The sequence below is a fragment of the Microplitis mediator genome, chromosome 7 (assembly GCF_029852145.1).
Source record: "Microplitis mediator isolate UGA2020A chromosome 7, iyMicMedi2.1, whole genome shotgun sequence".
Lineage (NCBI taxonomy): Eukaryota > Metazoa > Arthropoda > Insecta > Hymenoptera > Braconidae > Microplitis > Microplitis mediator.
In genome coordinates this window covers 19,714,942-19,723,888 of record NC_079975.1, presented here as the reverse complement: position 1 = coordinate 19,723,888, position 8,947 = coordinate 19,714,942, and the positions used below count along the sequence as shown (strand labels likewise).

Genomic DNA, 8,947 nt, shown 5'->3' with positions numbered 1-8,947 from the left:
GTATGTATAGATATTTGAATAAATATAACTAAAGTCAACAGAGAGGTGTGTGAAGCAAATAAAGCTTATTTTCAAAATATTTGCCAGATCGATCGACTAGAGAGTTCGGCCTTGGCTTCTATGTGCTACAGTAACTATCGTGTCACATGCATTAATACACCACATACATATAGGACAAAGCGTTTCCCATCATGACCTACCTCTACATTAGTCGACAACCAACTTACTAGACCATACTAGTATATAGTATGTTTTCTGACTTTTTCAATATATAAATATATTTATAGTTCTCTTTCACTAGTTGCAGGCGAATAGACGTATAATATTCTACTCTCATCAGTAGTATATACACATATATCTAGAGGGTATACGTCAGGACGATGGCACGTGACGACGTTGCTGCAAGCGTTAATTATCGTTGGAGGTGTGATCATTAGATTCGAGTGGGTAATTTGTTTCATCAGACAATCCGTCATCCGTTCTATTTTTTTTATTTTTTATTTTTTATTGTAACTAAATTACTGGGATATCACAAATTTCCGTAACTTTTTTCTCATTTTAATTAGAGATGATACACGGAAAAAAAATTCACGGATTTTTTACGATTTAACTATCGTAATTTTCATTATATAGTATTGTAACGCTGGACTATAAGTTTTCAATAATAATTTTTACAATAGACTATCGTAATTTTTATTTTATAATTTATACTACTACCAGAAAGAAAAAATCAGATACTATAGAGTAAATTATACAAGTTGTGTTAACATAAATTCTAATACAACTATCGTAAAATGAATGAGTCGGTAATGTAGAATTTCTTTAAATATAAAATAATAATTAGAAGTCAATGGAGTAAAATATATTTTCTTAAAAAAGTAGAACTTATAATTAATAAAAAAGAAAAATTTATCATTTGGAATTTTTTTTTTTTTTTTAACAGTTAAATTGAGAAGGAAAATACAATCTCGAAATAAAAATAAAACATGTTGAAGTAGTAATAATAAAACATTTATTTAATATTTTTTCAAACATATTTTTTTGGTATATATAAAATTTATGAATAAATAACTCATTTATTTGTATTCAAAATACGCACATGTAGAAAATTAAAAAAACCATAGGTGCAATTTTTTCGAATACTTTTTTTCTATAATTTATCATTTTTAAAAAAATCCAAAAATTATTAGGCGTCTGCTAACTTCAGTATCATAAAGAAATGTTGAATGTCCATAATTTGAGGTTATTGAAATGTTTTACCTCTCGCAAAGCCGGGTAAAATTATTCATTGTCGACAAATGAAGATTATCCTGTAACAAAATTAGGAGAATTGAATTTATTAGAAAAAATAAATTTTCATTCATTTAGAATCATTTATCCTATGACCACAAAATACTACTAAATTGTTTATAAAAATAAACTTCTTGTCCAGATAAATGATTTTAAAACGAACGATATACATGATACTGAAGTTAGCAGATATCTAATAATTTTTGGATTTTTTTTTAGACGATAAATAATTAAAAAAAAAATATTTTAAAAAATTGCACCCATAGTTTTTTAAATTTTCTACATGTGTATTTTTTTAGTTTTTTTTTTTTTGTAATTTCTTTGGTGAAAAAAAAAATCCGAAAATTACTAATTATCTGCCAACTTCAGGATCATACGATATACCCACAGAATATTAAGTTTAATAAAAATTGAATAATAATAATTATACTTACACCACCAAATTATTATATTCCACAATCTATGTAGGTTTGTAATGACGAAAGTACAGTTTTTATTTTAAATTTCTTATTTACAATTGTCCGAAAAACGTCATGAATAATAACCTCTATTTCTGCACTACACTGTGGATAAAGATGAACTGATTTATAAATATATATAGTTGAACCACAAATAATACAGACAAAGTAGATGTCATCATTTGTATTTATATATATATATACACTCATACAAGCATCACATCATGGTTTGTGACAACACTTGTCTTTCATACGTAAACGCTTCAGATGGCATATACTATACCATTTCAGAAAATTTACAATCCAACTATCGTAATTTTTGTAGCTTGTATTGTAAAAACATAGAGGCAGCACTGTAAATTAAAAGGAAGAATAAAAGAATAAATAGTATAATTAAATCTTATTTTTTATTCTTTTACTATTTACGATAGTAACATTGTAATATTTCTTATTGAATTGATTACAATAAACTCTTAATGAAATTACGATAGTGAATAGTAAAAAATCTTTTAAAAACTGTAAATTTTCGTATCATATATTTGAATGTTACAGATAATAAAAGTATAGTCCAGGATTACGATAGTAATATTGGAATTTTTCGTCGAATTTTTTTTCCGTGTAGAATTTTTTTTCAATTATTATATTATTTATGATATAATAATTTTTCATTTATTTTTTAATTATAATCTAACACAAGATAATTTTGTTAAGTATTTATTTGAACGCTCTTATCATTTCTTTAATATGCTTGAGAATATGCAGAACAGGGGCTTTACCATAAATGTTTAAATACTTTTTTTTTGGCCTATTACACTGGAGGGAGTAAATAATAAAAAATAATTATTGACAATCTAAAATTTTTCATAGATTTCTGCACTCAGAGAATTTTTGAGTAAAAATTACTCATAAAGTTTGGAACTGTAAGGACATCTAGCCAGTAACTAAATTTTTACTATGTTGTTAGTGGAAATTGCACTTCATTTACATGCTATCGAGTAGTATATTTTACAATGTACATAAGAAAAATTTAGATATTTACTATTCTGACTATTTTCAAAAGGATGCCCGAGTGTATGTATGTGTGTACTCACGTACGCATGTCTGTGTGTAAATATTCTGTAACATTTAAACGGATGAGCCGATTTGGTTTTTTGAGATATTTCCGAAATAAAATGATTTTCAAAAATGTTTTCTTTTGATAACTTCAAACTTACTTTATGGATTGATATCAAAATCTGATCAGCTCTAAAACTTTATAAGCTGGTCGAATGCCACCTTAACCACCAAAATTGAATCATTTGTTCAAGGGATATCGTTAGCGAAAAAATTTCAAAAAAGTGTTTTTTCCGAAAAAAATCAAAACGGTTCAATTGATTATTTTCAAAAATTATTTGGCATTACAGACTGAAAAACTGCGTCGAAAGCCACCTCAAACGTCAAGACTGATCTATTAGTCCTTATTTTCGTTGTATAACTCAAAATATAAGTTTTCAAATATACCTTCACAAAAAGAAATTCTCTTTCAAAATTACCGTTAAATTCACTATAATCGTTGGGACATAATGCAGCGCTTTTATTTATTACCATTTTTGAAATAAAAATTACGAAAAAAATGATTTATTTTGTGGTAGACTTCATAAAATTTACCGAAAACCGAATAAAATTTACAGTAAACTACGGTAAAATTTGTTGAAAAAAAGTTAAAAATTATCTGACTTACCGACGAATAATTAGGTCGTGCCATTCATCCCACAATTACCGTGAATATAACGGTAATTTTTAAAGAAAATTTCTTTCAGTGTAAAATTTAATGAAGTCTACCATTTTATAGTCTCTTTCGATCACTACAGATTTTATTGGAATCGTTGTAATAGTTTAAGTAATATTGTCGAAAAAATTTAAGAAAAATCACTGTTTTTTACAATTTTGTCGCATATTTTAAATATTAACGCTCTGATCTGATTCAAAACTCATTGAACTTTCTATTTAAATCGCATTCATTGATTTTTGTCCGAATTCATTGATTTCATTAAGCAAAATCGTGAACAAAATTTTAAAAACCGCTTGTTGAAGCTTGAAGAACTCAAAAATACAAATATATTAAAAGATGATTCCGAGCTCGTCGAGCTTGAATAGGTATTTTGACGAAAGTGCTTTCGAGCTCTTTGAGCTCGGAAACGATGAAAAGTTTCTGAGCTGGCCTGTAGGGTCAGTCAAGTTTTAGATTCTTTTCACAGTTTACGGCTGATTCTTTTCACTTCTTGAACTTTCGTAATTTTCTCAAATACTAAACGAATACTTTATGATAATTTACTTTTGCGCACCTTGAACGCGAAGCAGAGAGGTAGTGCTCTACTATCACCAAATTTTTCTGATTTTTATTAGCTCACATTAATTAAGAAATTTAAAAAAGATCATTGCAGAGTTCTGATATTTCAGTTAGTTACACCCTTTAAAGAAGTGGAAAAAAATGAAGACCGACTGCTGCATACTTTTTTTTTATCGTTATGCTATTATTATTTATATAATGATCGCAATTTATGTTTCAGTAAGATTGTTTCCTCTGTTTTATCACAAACTGTTTTCGCAAAGCATTATTCAATCCTTTAACGAGTAAAATATTATAGAGAGTTAAAATTCCTTAAAAGTCGTATAAAATATTTTTGACATATTTTACTAGATTTTTTTTTCCTTATAAAGGTCTTTTTAGAGAATTATATATTCATTTATGTTAAAAAATATTTTTGTAATTTCGAGGGTACACAAGTCCATAATAAGATGGGACAACCGGGATTCCTCTGATTTCTAGAATAAGATTAGTCTTTTATAAAACTGAAATTGGAAAATAGAAATTTCATATCCAATTTCCTCGATTTTTTTAAGCTTTTTGTGTCCCGGAACTGAAAAAATAACTTTCATGCCTCGTTTTTTGTCCGGTTTCTCCTACTGTCCTGGTTTTCTTTAACTAGCCGTGAGAATTCTCAATAATCTTTGAATAATAAAAGTATGACGTATTAATATAAATTTAACAAGTTTTCGAAAACTTTTTTTTATATTTATAAAACTAACCCTAATAACCTTCAATGACTTTTAAAATCTGTTATCGGCTACAAATTAAAAAAACTTTTTAACGATAACATCGAAAAAATTTTTTGTCCTTGTACTTCTTTTTTCTTTGCTGGCTAAGTTTTTTTTTTTTTTTTTTTTTTTTTTTTTGTTTTACATCGGCAAATAATCAATTAATTCCATACGAAGTTTTTAATTAACTTAAAATATTAATTATACGTTAAAAAAAAAATTATAAATTACGGTATTATTTTTTTTTTGTTCTCGTTGCCAAGCATAGGAATATAATTTTCCCGTTGATTTAACCAACTCAATTTTTTATTAACCGGTTGCAAGCACAGTTAAAAAAATAAAAATTAGATGAATCGAAAAGTTTGAAACAAAAAAAATTTTTTTTTAAGAGACGGAAAAAAATGTAGCGAATAAATCAGTATATAATAACGCTATGAAGAAGAGAGTATACCGAGCATCCATAATCTTTATACCGGTGGTTGCTTCAATCGCGCAGTAATATAGGGGGTGTGAGAAAAAACTTGTCGTCATCGTCGTAGTCGGTGTCACGACATGTGCGCTTGCGCTCAAAGGAACCGTCGACGCGCTTCATGAACGTTTTCTTGTCCGGCGCCCACTTTCAATTCACGTCGCGTGTCTGTTGCATCACGGCACCTTATTCAGTGAGCTTCAATTTAAAAGTATACGATACAATATGAATATTAAGTATATATAAAATAAAATAAAAAATATGTTAACTATTTTTTTGATATTGTCATATTATTAGAGCTCACATTTCCAATAAATGATCTTCCTAAAAAAATTATGAACATCCTCTTCTTATTGTATGATTTTATATAATTAATCTATTTATTTTATTATTTATTTATTATTAATGTGATGTGGTGGGAAAAAGTCAATGAACTTATAATAAATAATTTAATAATCATTAATATTAATAATAGTAATAATAATAATAATAATAATAATAATAATAATAAAAATAATAATAACAATAATAATAACAATAATAATAATAATAATAATAGTAATAAAAATAATAGGCTAGTGAGCGATAGATTCATAAGCAATATTTTAAAATCAACAAAGTTGATGACTTTTTTTTATATTTACGAGTGTAACTGAACTCACAAGTGGTAAAGTTGTAAACAAAAAAAAAAAAATTTTTTTTTATTTTTCGGTGCATAAGAAATTAAATGGTGAAAATTTTTTAGTGGAGAGATTTTCAATAAATTTGTGATATGAACAATGACTATAATTGATTGAAAGTTCGATACTAACCGGCCTATTTTTATCAAGTTTCATCAACTGGATGCTCAAGGTAATAAAATTTGGTCGAATTATTTTTATACTATAGTTTATTTGTAAAAACAATATTTTAATTTATTCTATTAAATTATTAATTCACTAACCACACCAAAAAAAATAATTTGAAAATCTCGGAAGATAAGACGCTTTCTTAGCGGAGATCGCGATATGAGAAAAGTTAGTCGTTTGTCGAAAAGATATGTCCCTTGTATAGGTTTGGGATTTTTTTATTTAATATAGATAAAACTGTTATGAAAAGGGATTTTTTCTGAGGTAAAAAAATTACATTTTGTGAAAAAGTTACAGATTAGAAAAGGTTTTAGTGATTTAGTTTACCATGAATATAAATGGTAAATTTTACCTGTAAGGTTGACCATTTCACAAAAAATGGAAAACTATTGATTTATTGAGTTCTTCATTTTGGAAATTGAGAAATAATAACAAAATTTGATTCTATTTTTTTTATCTTTAAGGGGTAACGGTAACCGTTTTTCAATTCAGTTTTATTCAGGGAAAAACACTGGAAACCTAAAATATAGTCTTTAGCGTTTTGTAAAATCTTAACAGAGGGCCAGAAATTTCGTATTTTTAAAAATTCCAATTTGTCTCCTAGAAAAAGTGGTTTAAAATTCTCATTTATTCTACGAGTACAACAAAGATAGTCCCGTTTATTTTTCTGAGAGTGAGAAAGAGGTCCGATAGCGTATATCCCCTTAAAATTCGAAATATTTAGGAAAGCTGGAACATAGTAATTTTCGATCCGAAAAGTCTAAAAGATTAACTTTGTCTGAAATCATTATATTTAATACATTAAGGATAATTATTTTTTAAATAACTTATGTTTTACACTGAAAAAACGAAAGAACTTTTGGAATCATTGGATTTTTTTTCTATAAAAAATTATGCCACTGAAAATAGAAATTTGAAGATTTCGTAAAAAATCATTTTCTAAAATGAATAAATTTGCGTTTAGTTTCAAATATTTCGATCTTTTTTTTACGAAATTATGTTGATAAATTTTGATTTTGTTATAATAATTGTAACTAAAATTATTTATTGATTTTGTACTTTCATATTTTCGCATCTAAACGGCAAATTAATATTAGCTCATACTTTTTGTAAATTAATAGAATAGCCGTAAAATTACTATTGATATTGCTAAATACTAATGTTAAAAAAACTAAAAATAATCTTTCAATAAATTTTGATAAATTTAACGAAAAAAAAAGAACTATTCAACTTTTATTTCATGAATAAATCAACGAAGCTAATAAATTTTTCGTAACACTATCAGAAACGTTGCACTATTCATTCATTTTTATTCATTAAAATTTTAAAATCTATCAATCGCATAGAGTCAGATAATTGATTTTTTCTTTCTACTTTTTTATTTCATTCAGATAATTTAGTTACAAACTAAACATAACTATATCAGCACAACACATATTCGAATAATCGCATTAGTAGCGGCCTCGAGAATGAAAGAATTTACGAAAAATATGAGATACAATAATAGCTACCCTTAACCTTTTTTCCTGATGCGATCGATAAATATCGATCGAATCTTTGGATACACATGATGATATTTTTTGAATTATGTTAAACTTCACGGTCATATTTTGCGTATATATGACCTTATTAGAGCATATTTGAATACAGGCATTGTGTAACCGCAAATACCCTTGTTATTTATTCACGTTTCACAATTCAACATAAAATTTTTTTTGCTCAAATAATTTATATTTTATAGTAGTAATATTTTTTTTTTTTTTTCTATTTAAAGTATTATTTAATAGTACATAAGTTAAATTAGTAATAAGCTATTGTCACGCTATTAATAGGAATAAAGTTAAAAATAAAAAAAATAGTAATAAAATATACATTAAAAAAACAAATAATAAATATTTAATTGTAAATAAATATTATAATGAATATAATTATTTAAACATAAACAATATATTTCAAGTTATATATTTATAAAAGTAAGTTATCGTCTGAATTGTCGAATAAGATTGGCTGTCCGCGATAATGAAAAGTTACTGCAAGACCTTCAAATAAACAAAATCCTTGCCATAATATACACAAAACTATTCAACATTAATTATGTTCGTAGATTCATGATTTCTAGAGCGTGGCTTTATACTATCGAAACAGTAATCTTCATAAACCACATATATATATGTATAAAATAGGTGAAAATGTATATACAACACCTTCCATGTATGTGTACATTTGTAGTTGAATAATAAATGTGACAGTTTTTTCACACTACACGACAATACTTAGAACATGATTAAAGACTTGATGTATATTTTTATGATGACTCCTCGGCTGTCGTGAAAATATGTCATTTACTGTACAACATTCACCACATGACGGCACGAATCTTTTCATTCGGAATAATAATTTGACGTTTTCATTAGCTATTGACAACTTAACAAATTGTTTTCTTTCTTAGATTATTGTAATATTATTATTATTACTTATAGTAAGAATAAGTTAACGAAATTACAGAATTAAAAAAAAAATCTGAAAAACGATTGACCTTGCAGACCAACCCCCAAACTTCCTGCCGTTTTTGAGCTCAGAAAGGTAAATCGATTGAGGAGTTTATGAGTTACGCCACAAAAACCTAAAATGAATAACCTTTGATTTTTATTTTTTAAATAACTTGGAAACTTCTCAGCTGATCGACTTCAAAATTTCAATTTTAAGACTTGATAAGCCCTTTCGATAATCGGAACAAACCTTAAAATCGTTTGATTTTTTAAAAAAATACCATATGACAAAAATTAGTTTACACACATAAATAC

At 26.4% G+C, this 8,947-nt stretch overlaps 1 protein-coding gene and 1 long non-coding RNA gene across 3 annotated transcripts in view; one reads left to right on the top strand and one right to left on the bottom strand.

The window, feature by feature from the left end:
- Positions 1-989: 989 nt before the first annotated feature.
- On the bottom strand, positions 990-2,361 carry LOC130671309 (uncharacterized). The gene is made up of 2 exons (XR_008990500.1): positions 1,725-2,361; positions 990-1,310 (listed from the first exon to the last, which is right to left on the bottom strand). It is a non-coding gene; the product is annotated as an uncharacterized LOC130671309 (long non-coding RNA).
- Positions 2,362-5,866: 3,505 nt separating this feature from the next.
- The window catches only part of LOC130671455 (probable muscarinic acetylcholine receptor gar-1), a 90,899-nt gene continuing 87,818 nt past the window's right edge, over positions 5,867-8,947 (top strand). For both annotated transcript variants that reach the window (XM_057475354.1, XM_057475353.1), the window contains exon 1: positions 5,867-6,147. The gene's annotated coding sequence lies outside the window, so the exon portion shown is untranslated. The remainder of the gene's footprint in view (positions 6,148-8,947) is intronic.